General features: G+C 34.8%; 2 protein-coding genes and 1 long non-coding RNA gene across 15 annotated transcripts in view; 1 reads left to right on the top strand and 2 right to left on the bottom strand.

Moving 5' to 3' along the window:
* Wdr62 (WD repeat domain 62) overlaps positions 1 to 13,404 on the top strand; it is a 227,182-nt gene that overhangs the window by 47,165 nt on the left and 166,613 nt on the right. The window lies entirely within an intron of this gene.
* The window catches only part of LOC143907335 (uncharacterized), a 181,526-nt gene that overhangs the window by 2,999 nt on the left and 165,123 nt on the right, over positions 1 to 13,404 (bottom strand). Inside the window, exon 1 of one of the 2 annotated variants that reach the window (XM_077424033.1) lies at positions 314 to 550. The exons of the other annotated variant lie outside the window; for it this stretch is intronic. The gene's annotated coding sequence lies outside the window, so the exon portion shown is untranslated. Of the gene's footprint in view, positions 1 to 313; positions 551 to 13,404 lie in introns of those variants that run through there. 2 annotated transcript variants of the gene reach the window in all.
* On the bottom strand, positions 9,487 to 11,980 carry LOC143907097 (uncharacterized). The gene is made up of 3 exons (XR_013259720.1): positions 11,844 to 11,980; positions 11,515 to 11,569; positions 9,487 to 11,373 (listed from the first exon to the last, which is right to left on the bottom strand). It is a non-coding gene; the product is annotated as an uncharacterized LOC143907097 (long non-coding RNA).

Genomic DNA, 13,404 nt, shown 5'->3' with positions numbered 1-13,404 from the left:
ATCAAATATCTGATTATTTAAGAAAAACCATTGTAAAATATTCAATTAATTTTCGCAGACTTCGATATTATTTATTTGTTAATTTAGTAAAGATTGGCTGATTTCGTGGCAACCCAGGTAGCAAGATGACGTTTAAAGACGTCTTAATGACGTTAGAGACGTTTGTTCTTCTTGATATCTTACAACTTTTGTCTAAAACGTTTTTCCATATCTTCCGTATTTTGGAGCATTTAAAATAGGACACCCTGTATATATGGCGAATGCCCCCCACCTTATTATTGTTGCCGAATAGGAAAAAAGTTGATTTTTTTACCTTTTCACGCTCAGACGAGTGTCAACAAAAATTCTTTCTCTGCCATTATTCCGAAGCCGATATGATTGTTCTTGCTAAATTTCGTCGAGCTGCGATGAGTTTCCCATTTGATGGGTCTGCTTTTTGTATAGGGTAGGTAGTCCATCAATGAATCAGTTGTACACTATGAACCATTGCAATATTATTTCATAAATGTATAGTGTTGCTAGATTGTGCTTGTTGTCATACAACGACTCGCATTTGAACCTCTCTTCGACTCCCCAATCGGCCGGCAAATCGCGCGAAGAACGGCCGTTTGAGACCACATTTTGTGATTTTTGGGTGACAAACTAAGTTTTTTCGTAAGTTTTATGTATTTTTCATGTTTTTGTTGTTATATCTATTATTTTTTTCATTCTATAATTTTGTGTGTATATTTGGCTTTATAATTCTGTAAGCAATTTTCTTTTATTGCATTATTTTACCGTATTTTTTAAAGATTATTATAAAAAATGTTATATAGTCTACAATGAACCATTTGTAAGCTTCAACTCAGCTTCAACTAATAAAAACATAACATATATAATTTAGTTAGCTTTAATTTAAAGTTATACTATCCTAATCTTACTTATCATGTCTCATAATTATCTCTTCTCTAAATAAACATTTTAAAACATAGTAAAACTAAAATAACACTAACAATTTACTGCATAAAACATGTGGTTTATTGTTAAAAATGGCTAGGTTTGTTTATTGTGTGTGTACAAGGGTGTGTACACAGTAAACCATTTGACATTGTTTTAAAAAAATTGAAATTGTGAATTTAAAAATGACTTATAAGTCATCTTATACAGTATGTAGCCAACTAAATTTATGAACTGTATGCAAAAACACAGATCTCCAATAACTCAATAATTGAGAGAGATATAACCCTCTGAAATTTACATGGTTCATTGTTGGACTACCTACCCTACTCCTTTCGAAAATCTGGAAAACACTTAGAGATATTTTATTCAAATTTGGTGTGCGTACCTACATATGGTATTAAGAATTATATTCCAGTACCAATAAAACATTTTTAGATGCACCAAGGGCGTATCTAAAAATGTTTTACCATTTTGAAAACGAAGCAGTTTAGGACACATGTTATTAAGGAATATTCCCTTCAAGTTTGTTGTACTTAATTAGGAAACACCCTATACATCTTAGATGTTTATCTCTCTAATAAAATAAATTTATAATCTTATATTATTTATACGATGTATGTTATAAGCAAATTAAGTTATTAGTCTCGATAGCGTAAGGCACACGTGGCCTGAATGGAAATCAAAACATGGCTTAGCACGGTGTTAATACGTCGCCATATTCAGTGCTAATTCTCTCTTTTGTGTTACTTTAAAGATGGTATTATAACTGTACTAATTGGTGTGTGCGTGTGCGTGTGCGTGTGCGTGTGCGTGTGCGTGTGCGTGTGTGTGTGTGTGTGTGTGTGTGTGTAAGATGTGGCTCGCATGCACGTGTATTGCGTGAAAACAATTATGTACTAAAATTTATGGTATAATAGTTATATGAATCTCCCGATGTAGCCATGTACGCATACTTTACGCGAGCGTGCACATAACTTTCACTCTATCTCCTCCAATCGTCTTCCACGCAGATTAATATATATATATATATATATATATATATATATATATATATATATATACTAGCTGGTTACCCGGGCTTCGCCACGGAGGACATATGTAGTAAAACACGCAAATAATCTCTCTCTCCCTCTCTCTCTCTCTCTCTCCCCCGCCCTCTTTTTCTCTTTCTCTCTTTCTCTCTTTTTTTCCCTCTCTTCCTCTCTCCCTCTATCTCTTTTACTCTCTCTCCCTCTCCCTCCCTCTCTCTCTCTCTTTCTCCCTCTCCCCCTCTTTCTTTCCTTCCCTGTTTTTATATACAATTCTTTGGGATTTGGTCATTTGGAACCGGTTTCCAAAAAGATTGGTAACAAAAAATAGTACACTTTATAGCACTTTCCGGGAAATTTTGTCCCAATTTCATGTATAATTCTTTGAGATTCAATCATCAATTATTTCCCGAAAAATTGAAAAAATTAAAAAAACTGGTTTCCAAAAAAATCGGTAACAAAAATTGTATACATCATGGCGCTTCCCGTAAAATTTTACCCCTACTATATATATATAAGTCTTTGCGATTCGGTCAATTAATTCCCAAAAAATTGGAAAAATTTCTGATACCTATTTCCAAAAAGATTGGTAACGAAAAATTATACACATCATGGCAATCCCCGAAAAATTCTACCCTCACTTCATGTACAATTCTTCGAGATTCGGTCAATTATTTCCCGAAACATTGAAAGAATTAGAAAAACTGGTTTCCAAAAAATCGGTAACAAAAAATTATACACATATTTAAAATTTGAAGGATTTGAAGGAGAAAAACAATTAAATTTTCTTTATAATGTGGACAATTCTTTAAAATTTGGCCAATTATTTCCCGAAAAATTGGAAAAATTTTGGATACCGGTTTTCAAAAAAATTGGTAACACAAAACTATACAGTTTATAGCACTTTCCGGGAATTTCTACCTTTGTTTTATATACAATTTTTTAAGATTCAGTCAATTATTTCCTGAAAAATTGAAAAAATTTTGGATACCGGTTCCCAAGAAGATCGGTAACGAAAAACTATACACTCTATAGCACTCCCCGGAAAATTTTACCCCTGATTCATATACAATTCTTTAAAATTCAATCAATTATATTCCGAAAAAATTGGGGATATTTTGGATACCGATTTCCAAAAAAATCGGTAATAAAAAACGATACACTATAACACTCCCCGGAAAATTCTACCCCTACTTCATATACAATACTTTCAAAACCAGTCGAATAGTTTAAGAGTGCATAAAGGACATACATACTTACATACACATACATACATTCATTTTTTTATATATAGATTTTTTTAATTTTTTTACCCTTGTTTTTTTTCCTCAATATCCATTTTCTTTAGATTACTTTCCATTTTCATATATTTCTTTTGACATTTACTAACAACTGACATATACTGAGTGAAATTATCAACTTATCTATATAGAATGTGAGAAGCCGATTAACTTGAAACTTGGTGACATTTATGAGTATGTTCGGCTCGAACTTCTGAACTCGAATTTCTGAGCCGAACATATACTCATAAATGTCACCAAGTTTCAAGGGTAAACCAAAGGATAATGTCGCTGCCCTAGATATAGAGGTCGATGTTGAATCTTAATAACGCGAAAATATACGACGATGCACCGCGTAGTGTCTATGTCATTTGTCTGTGTTATGTTATGAAGTTGCTGCTTTCACATATTATATGTCAAAACTGATAAATCAGTCACTTCAATTTGTGACTGTTGCGAGCAATTAATTGATTACTGAAAACTTATTTAGTGCTACCTTTGACGTTATTAAATTTCACAGTCAATACTACTTTCGGATACCGATTTCCAAAAAGATCGGTAACGAAAAATTATACATTCTATAACACTCCCCGAAAAATTCTACCCCTACTTCATATACAATACTTTCAAAACAAATTTCCAAAAAGATACCAATTCCCAAAAAGATCGGTAACGAAAAACTATACAGTTTATAGCACTCCCCGGGAAATTCTACCCCTACTTTATATATAATTTTTTGCGATTTGGTCAATTAATTCCCAAAAAATTTGAAAAATTTCTGATACCGGTTTCGAAAAAAATCGGTAATGAAAAATTATACACTTTATAACATTTCCCGGAAAATTCTACCCCCGTTTCATATACAATTCTTTGAGATTCGGTTAATTATTTTCCGAAAATTAAAAAAAATTAGAAAAACCGGTTTCCAGAAAATCGGTAACAAAAAACTATACACATTATGACACTTCCCGGGAAATTCTGCTCCTGTTTCATATATATTTCTTTGAAATTCGGTCAATTATTTCCCGAAAAAATGAAAAAATGTCGAATACCGGTTCCCAAAAAGATCGGTAACGAAAAATTATACACTTTATAGCACTCCCCGGAAAATTCTACCCCTGTTTGATCTACAATTCTTTGAAATTCAGTGAATTATTTCCCAAAAAATTAGAAGAATTAGAAAAACCGGTTTCCAGAAAACCGGTAACAAAAAACTATACACATAGTGGCACTTCCCGGAAAATTCTACCCCTATTTCATATACTTTTGGTATAAATTCGGTTCAGGGGTTTGGGCTGGGCGTTGTTGAGTGAGTGAGTGAGTGAGTCAGTCAGGACATCTTCCTTTATATATATAGATAAGATGCTAATATACGGCTCTCTGATTGGCTGATGACGCCTTAAGACTATACTCGAGACGATCTTGGATATTATAAGACCCGACTATGAATACCGGCCTTAAAGAATTATGTATGAAATAGAAATAGAAAAAAAAAAAAAAAAAAAAAAGACTGAAGAATATAATAAAATTAAAAAATTTCGGTAAACTTGGTAATTTTTTTCAACAAAAATCGGCAACTCTTTTATTATTAACAATTTTTGTTAATTTTATTATATTCTTCAGTCTTTTTTATCCCTATTTCATATATAATTTGTTAAGATTTGGTTGATCAGTTCTGGAGTTGTAGAAATTGTTGTAAATTTGGCACAGACATACATACATACATACATACATACATACATACATACATACATACATACATACATACACACATACCGACATTTTTTTTAGAACACTCTGAACATATTGACATTAAAAACTCAAAAAACAATCTTTTCTTTGGTTTCTTCTACCCCTATTTTATATATAATTCTTTTAAATTTGGTCGATTAGAGCCAACTTTATACGCGATCAAAGGTTCATATACGAATTTACGAAAACAAAGCTTCCTTTATGAGGAAGCAAAATATATATATAGGTATATATATAATTATATATGTATAAGATATATATATATATATTATTCTTTTTTTTATTCCCGACTGCTGCCAACCGAAAGTTGGCGAAGACGAGGAAGTATGCGTTTCACCGAGGCCGAATCTTTGTTACCTTAGTTCTCGATAACTACAACATACTTTGATACGTGCTTCCGTACATAAGTTTCTTATTGATCAAGCAAAGTTTATAGCGTATAATTATCATTAATTATTGTGTTAATAAAAAAGCGAAAAACGATATACTTTATTTATACGTTCTCTTATTGGGGCTATCGACTGAGTTACAGAGGAAATTGATTAACCAATGATATGCATTTGCGTGGATAATTTTAGTGATTTCCAGTTGTCTCTATGGGCTCCGACAGAACGTACAGTTTTTTCGCTCATCGCTGTACCCTCATTGGATATCACGCACGACGTTATCACGCTGGCGCTGGTATGCTCTATTGCTCACATGTCATATTTGGCTAGTAGTTAGAGGTTAAGTTTGTTTATACAAGTTAAATCTTTATAAAATTAAATATTATTATTATTATCGGGTTAAAACGTTCTGCGACGTTGTGCGATGCCTAGTTTCCATTCTTTCCTTTCGCTCCATTGGCCCTTTTCCAGATTTCTCGCACTCATTGCCTTCTTAATTCCTTGAGACCAGCTCTCCTTAGGTCTACTTCTTTTCCTTTTTTCTGAAGGTGTCCATAGAATTTGCTTGGGAAGTCGGTGATCGCCCATTCGTTGAACATGACCATACCACATAAGTTGTTTTTCCTCAATATCTTTTATTATTGTGTCCTCTCTTCCTACCTACGCTCTCACTTCCTTAATTCTCTTTCTGTCTCTTCTAAATATTTCCATTATCCTTCTGAAGGCTTCCATCTCTACAGTTTCCAATTTTTTTTGTTTCTTTGAGTGATCCTCCAAGTTTCGGAGCCATACAACAGCGTACTTTTTACCATAGTTTCGTATATATACCGTATTTTCTCTTTTTGCTTCTTCATAGAGGAAAAATTTTTTTTTTTTTTTTTTTTTTTTTTTTTTTTTTTTGAATGTGTTCAGAATGTTCTAAAATGTCGAAAAATTGCAATTTAAAAAAATGTCTGTATGTATGTATGTGTGTGTGTATGTGTGTGTGTATGTGCCAAATTTACCAAAATTTCTATAACTCCAGAACTAATCAACAAAATCTTAACGAATTATATATGAAATAGGGGTAGAAAAAACTGAAGAATATAATAGAATTAATAAAAATTGCTAATAATCAAGGGGTTCTTTTTTAATAAAATTTTGAATTTGCAAAAATGTTTGTTTATGCTTTAATTTCCGCAAATTTGGAGATATCGATCTATTTCTAATTTTATTATATTTTTCAGTCTTTTCTACCTCTATATTTCATATATAATTCGTTAAGATTTGGTTGATTAGTTCTGGAGTTATAGAAATTTCGGTAAATTTGCTCTAACTTCCGCAAATATTGAGATGTCGGGCTTCTTTATATTTTTTAAGTGTGCAAGTAGAACCCTTTGCTCACAAAGCTTCCTCTATGAGGAAGCCAAAAAAATAAATACTAATAATTATACATTAAATAAAATTAAAGCTTCCTCATATACATTAAATTTATACATTAAATAAAATAAGCTTCGTGTAATAATGAGGAAGCAATGTGCAAGTTTGTAATTTGCACCTTTTTTTGTTATGTGTTTACTCCAGAATATACCATTCAAACACCCTATTGCTTTTCTGGCTGATATAATTCTGTTCCGGATGTCTTTATCGTCTGTTTTTTCTCTGTTAAACGTTGAACTTAAGTATTTATAACTTGAACAGGCAGTTATAGTAGTGTTATTTTTCAAATTTAGGTTCTCATACTCCGCGCTAATACACAAATACTTAGTTTTTTCGATGTTTACTGTTAATCCCCATTTTCCGTACTTCTCAATGAGTTTTCTCACCATATACTCCATATCCTCTTTATAATTGGCTATTACAGCTTGGTCGTCGGCAAACTGTAAAGTGTAAAGACAGATACCATTGAGTTCTATTCCCATACTCCTATACCCGAGCATTTCTTTTTCCATTGCCGCAGGGCTTTTGCTATATATATTTTGAAGAGCGACGGAGATACACAAAACAGCCTTGGCTTAGTCCTTTCATCACCGTAAGTTCTTTAGATAAATATTTTCCGATCTTGACTCTCGATTTTTTTCCACCATACAAGTTTTGTAAGGTTTTAATTAGAGTATGATTAATATTGGATTGTTCCAGTACTTCCCATAACTTTTTTGTAGGTACGGTGTCATATGCCTTCTGGAGATCTATAAATGTTACATCTATATAACATCTATGTTGTAACGGCCTGACTTTATCGAACGCGGACTGGTGTGCGGGATCAGGAGTCCGATGACAGGCCCAGAGACAATAATCAATTTAGTGAGACATGCAGTAGTTTTATTCACAGTTTAATTATATGCCCGAACTGACGCGATATATACAACGATGAGGTAGTGCGGATGCACTTGATGACAAACGCGGTATCGTTACTCGACGGGCTCGGTATATTACATAGATGTATTACATATAAGCGGACGCGGTATATTTACAGGAAGTGCCTTTGCACTTGATAACGGCGCGGTATTTAACGACGAACGCGGTAGCGTTACATAGACGTATTCCACGGGCTCGGTATATTACATAGACGTATTACATATAGGCGGACGCGGTATATTTACAGGAAGTGCCTTTGCACTTGATAACGGCGCGGTATTTAACGACGAACGCGGTAGCGTTACATAGACGTATCCCACGGGCTCGGTATATTACATAGACGTATTACATATAGGCGGACGCGGTATATTTACAGGAAGTGCCTTTGCACTTGATAACGGCGCGGTATTTAACGACGAACGCGGTAGCGTTACATAGACGTATTCCACGGGCTCGGTATATTACATGTAGGCGGACGCGGTATATTTACAGGAGGCTCGCGGATGTCGCGGTATCGCGATGATATGCGTGCGGGACCGCGTAGCGTAGGAAGATTTCCGGAGCTCCGGCCCCGAGGCGGCGGCAGCGAGAGCCCTCGTTGCGAGGCCGAGCGCGCTTGACCCCGCGTAACCGTGCCTTCGGGGTTAGGTTTGAAGGAGTGCGGGAACACCTGAGAGCTCTCAGTCGAGACTCGGAGCACCGGACCTCGTTTGGTGTGTTCCCTGGGAGTCGGGATAGGTTTCGTCTGGAAGAAGCGGAGCTTTTCGACGAAGTCTTTCTTTTTCGCCGGAGCGGCGGTTTATATACCCGCCCGGCGCGGCGGGTTCGCGAGGAGCGCCGATCGTCGCGCTGTGGTGGGGTGGCGCGGCGCCGCGCTCGTCCTCGGGGCGGCTCGGCTGCCGTCGTCGCTCGTCGGAAGGCACGGGTGCCGCGCTTGGCCCGCGCACACGGTGCGTTTGAAATTACATTAAAAATGTGGGCTCACCGCGCCCTGGTCTTCGCCCGACTGGTCGTCGGTCGGGCGGCATCCGGCGGTCGTTAGCCGGGAACGATGCTTAGCGCACGGGGTGCATCGTTACAATGTATCTAAAATTAAATAAAAATATAATAAATAATGTGATAATACACTACTTAATACAAGTTTGTTTATCATATCATTTCCTTGGAAATACCATGTGGTATCAGGTATCTTACATGTGTGTATACATATACTTAGAGAAATAAATAATCGGACAATTCGTTCAAAAATTAACAAATGGATAATCCAATACTTTTAATCGGAATTATAAAAAGCCGATCAAAATTAGAATAATGTCCAATCAATGATAGCCGGATATCATTGATAATTGATCGGCTTTTTAATTATTCCGATTAAAAGTGTCGGATTGTCTGTTTGTTAATTTTTGAACGAATTGTCCGATTATTTAGACTTGGATTTTTTTTAGTGTACAGGGTGTCAAGTAATAAGCAGACTATTGATCGTGGGCAGCTAGAGCGGGTAAAATTGAATTGAAAAGTCTTTTACCGTTTTGTAAGTATTTTAATAATTAATGAGAAAATAATTAATAAAGATACGCGAATCAGGATGCGTTCGTGCGATTCGACGAGAAGGAGCAGCCCAACGTTTACGTTGCTAGGCCGCGGCGAGACATTGGGACTTGGGAGGAACGCTATGTTCATAACAAAAATTATTAACTATATATGAGTGATACTCATAGCTATTATTGTTTATAAAGCGCTCCTCTCAATATTTGGCCATGCACATAATAACGTAAACGTTGGGCTGCCTCTTATTCTCGTCAAATTGATGCACACTGATTAATTCGCTTATTTTCATTTCTCATTAGTTATTGAGAAACTTACAGCACGATGAAGAACGTTTTGACTCAATTTAATTCGCTCTTCCTGTCCACGAGAAGTGGTCCACTTATTACCTAACACCCTGTATATACATATTTATATAATTATAAATTTTAATTTATTATATAAAATTACTTTATATTAGTGTTTAAATGTTATTATCTTGTATAATCTCTGTAAAAGGATAAAGAATTTTGTCCTTATATCGATCCCATAAATTTCACTAATAACACAAGTGATCCTTTAAGCCATATGAACGAAAAATGGTTTATAAATCTTTCAGATACGGTTATCCCTCCAGAGGTCACAAACCTTCTACAACTAGGTGGCAATTTTTGCCTTCCAATCAGCTTAAATAAAAAGAAAGCTATTCATGAATTTATAAAAGATGTGGAGGGTAATACAAAACAGTGTAACGTAAGGAATCTCACAAGATACGAAATAACTTTATCCCACAGTTCCATCGTTTTCTACACACTACTCTACAAAAAAATATCACGAACGATAAAATTCTTGAAATGTATAAATTTTCTCAACATTTCGGTCATGAGAATCCGAACATTATTTTTACACGTGCGGATAAAGGGAATGTCACAGTGGCCATGAATAAAGATTCATATATACGGAAAATGGAAGACGCGTTACAGGACACTAGTACGTATTCCGTTGTAAAAGATCCTTCAAAAAACATAGAAAATAAATTAAACAACTTATTAAAAATATGGGCAAAGAAAGAATACATTTCTAAAAAGGAGGTATATTCTCTTCGCTCAAGTGACTCACTTCTCCCCAAAGCCTATGGTCTTCCAAAAATCCATAAGGAAAACTATTCTTATAGAATAATTGTCTCTTACGTAAACACTGCGCTTTATGGCTTTGCTAATTATTTACACAAAATCATTTCTGAAAGCATACCTAAGACTGACAGTCATGTCAATAACAGTTTTGACTTGTATAGCGAACTCTCAGGTAAAAGGATTTTGAGCAACGAAGTGTTAGTATCGCTGGATGTAGTTTCTCTCTTCACGAATGTTCCCATAGGTCTGGCACTTGAGAGCATCAGCAACAGATGGGTTTATATTAAAAAAAGAACGAAGGTATCTCTCTCTCTCCAAAAAAGAATTTATCACGACGATAGAATTTGTTTTTTCGTCAACTTTTTTTACATTTAACAGTGTAATATACAAACAAACCCATGGATCACCAATGGGATCACCACTTTCCCCAATAATTGCTGATGTTGTCATGCAAGACTTAGAACAAAAAACGCTTAACTCCTTAAATTTACATTTGTCCATTTACCGCAGATATGTTGATGACATTTTTATGACCGCACCGTCGACAAGATAGACTGTATCCTTGAAACTTTCAACAGCTATCACGAGTGCCTAAAATTCACGATAGAATACGAGAATAACCGTTGTCTAAGTTTCTTAGATCTGTCGCTGCAAGTAATAGAACGCCATACAAATTGATTGGTTTCACAAGAAAACGTTCTCGGGTAGATATTTATCATATTTCTCAAATCATCCTGTGTGCCACAAAATCGGCACTATCTACAGTCTAGTGGACAGAGCAATTCTTTTATCTCACCCTATATTTCACAAGAAAAATTTAGAAATGATCATCGAAATATTATTGGACAACGGTTATCCCTTAAAACTAATTTTTGATAAAATAAACATCAGGCTTGACAAATTGTTTAATGAAAACTTAAAAACAATGGAAACAATACAATAGATTTCAGCGATGATAGAAAATTTATAGTAATCCCGTTCGTCAACAACATATCTGAAAAAGCAACATTACTATTCAATAGGGATCCATGACAGAACGTTCAAAAAAAAGGGAATAGAAGGGAACACATAATAGGCTATAGATGCCTTAACAAAATGAATAGCATAATTAAAGCACAAAAGGACAAGAACTCACTAGCCATCAATAGTAACGTTGTTTATAAGATTGCATGTAAGGATTGCGAGGCCTCCTATGTAGGACAGACAAAGCGGCAATTAAAAACTAGAATGAGCGAACATAAAAATAACATGAAAATGGACTTATCCAGACACTCGGTCATTTCCGAACATATTAAGGAATTTAACCATTCCTTTGATTGGGATAACATTAAAATAATGGATACGGAATCTAACTATTATAAAAGACTCATCTCGGAAATGTTACATATCAAAGAACAAAAGAAAGGCATTAATTTGAACAAGGACACAGAGTATCTGGATGAGTCGTATTCTCAGCGAACTCACCGACATCTAACTATTTATTATTTCAAAGACTAACCTTGTTGTTAACCTACGGAGCATGCTTGCCATTAGTATTTGAGACAGAAAGGAGAAAACATCGACCGTGAGAGCGCGAAACATCGGGCCACGACATAATTCTGCAATTTGTAAGTCCATATGGAGAATTTATAAACCACATAAGCGTCCTCCCATTATCGAGACATCAAATTTCAGAACGTAGTTTAAACTTGACCACACCGTTGTCGGACTTAAGATTAAACGCCTTTTAACAACTGACTTGGTTCGTTCTCGCCAATCAACGAAGAATAATCATGGATTTACCTCGGATTACTGACTTGCGAATTTACATATATACAATTTTACATTGCACAATTGACTCTACAGAAATCTATATACATATATACAATTTTATATTTTATTATTAGAATGCTCTCATGTAAGATGTAACTCCGGATGACTTTGTTATTTCCATCGAATTTGTTTCTTTTTACTGTTTACGGGTTTACTGATTATATTGCGCGACTTTATGTAATTTTTTAATTTGTATTAGCTGAAGAAAACCCTGTGCGGTCGAAACGTCCCGTTCTACACATACTTATGTTAATAAACGAACTTTAATTTGACATCCACGTCTATGCTCGATTGTTGGCCTTTATTCTTACAGTTTATTTTGACACACGAGCGTTTACTTTTTTTTTATTTTATCTAAAGAATTTTACTTTATATACCCCAAGGGGCCTTAAAGGGCGTTTTTAATGGGACGTACCCAACCTTATCCGAGCCCTTCTGTGGACCAACGGTTTAACGTCTCTTCTGAAAGACGGAGCCCAGTTTTTCATCTAGGGATACTTAAATACCTTCCATTCTATCTCCGCTAGATGGGGGGCAGCGTATTTGCTGAGAGAAAAGTTATCAGTGGCCTAGCGGGATTCGAACCCGGTTCTCCGGATTACGAATCTGGCGCTCTACCCACTAGACCAGCCGTCACCCGTATAATATCTGTACGTATATACAAAAAAATAAGAAGAATAATGGAAAAATAACTTTTGTGTTGTTTTTTTTTTTACAAAAAGTAAATTGCCATATTATATAAAAATATGTAATTATACATAATAATCATATTTTATGTACGATTATTGTATTTATATATAAGCAATTTTTTCTTATTTCTTTAAACTTTATTTTTTTATAAAAAAAAACAATACAAAAATGGTATCATATAATAATTTTGATAATATTTTAATAAAATGTCCAATATTAATATTATTATTATTTTTAGTGAAATGTATAATGGATATTTTATCGGTCAAAATTTTTCTATTGTGCTTTTACATTTAGATAATTTATATATGTAGCAGTCTTTTTATAACATTAGAACTTGAGCCAGAAAGGCGCGTGTTTTCCGAATTTGCTATAAGATATTCAACATACATTATCGACAGTCTATCTCATCCTTGAAGAGTCTACGTCTCGCGATGTGTACGCCATAGATACCTCTCTCCTTCTGTTATTCAAATACGGTAAAGTCTATTGCGTTACGTAATATGTCACAAGTTACATGTGA

Source organism: Temnothorax americanus, unplaced genomic scaffold (genome assembly GCF_048541705.1).
Source record: "Temnothorax americanus isolate GAGA-0224 unplaced genomic scaffold, ASM4854170v1 Scaffold8, whole genome shotgun sequence".
Classification (NCBI taxonomy): Eukaryota; Metazoa; Arthropoda; class Insecta; order Hymenoptera; family Formicidae; genus Temnothorax; species Temnothorax americanus.
The sequence above is the reverse complement of the archived record's forward strand: the minus strand, read 5'-3'. Positions and strand labels throughout refer to the sequence as shown.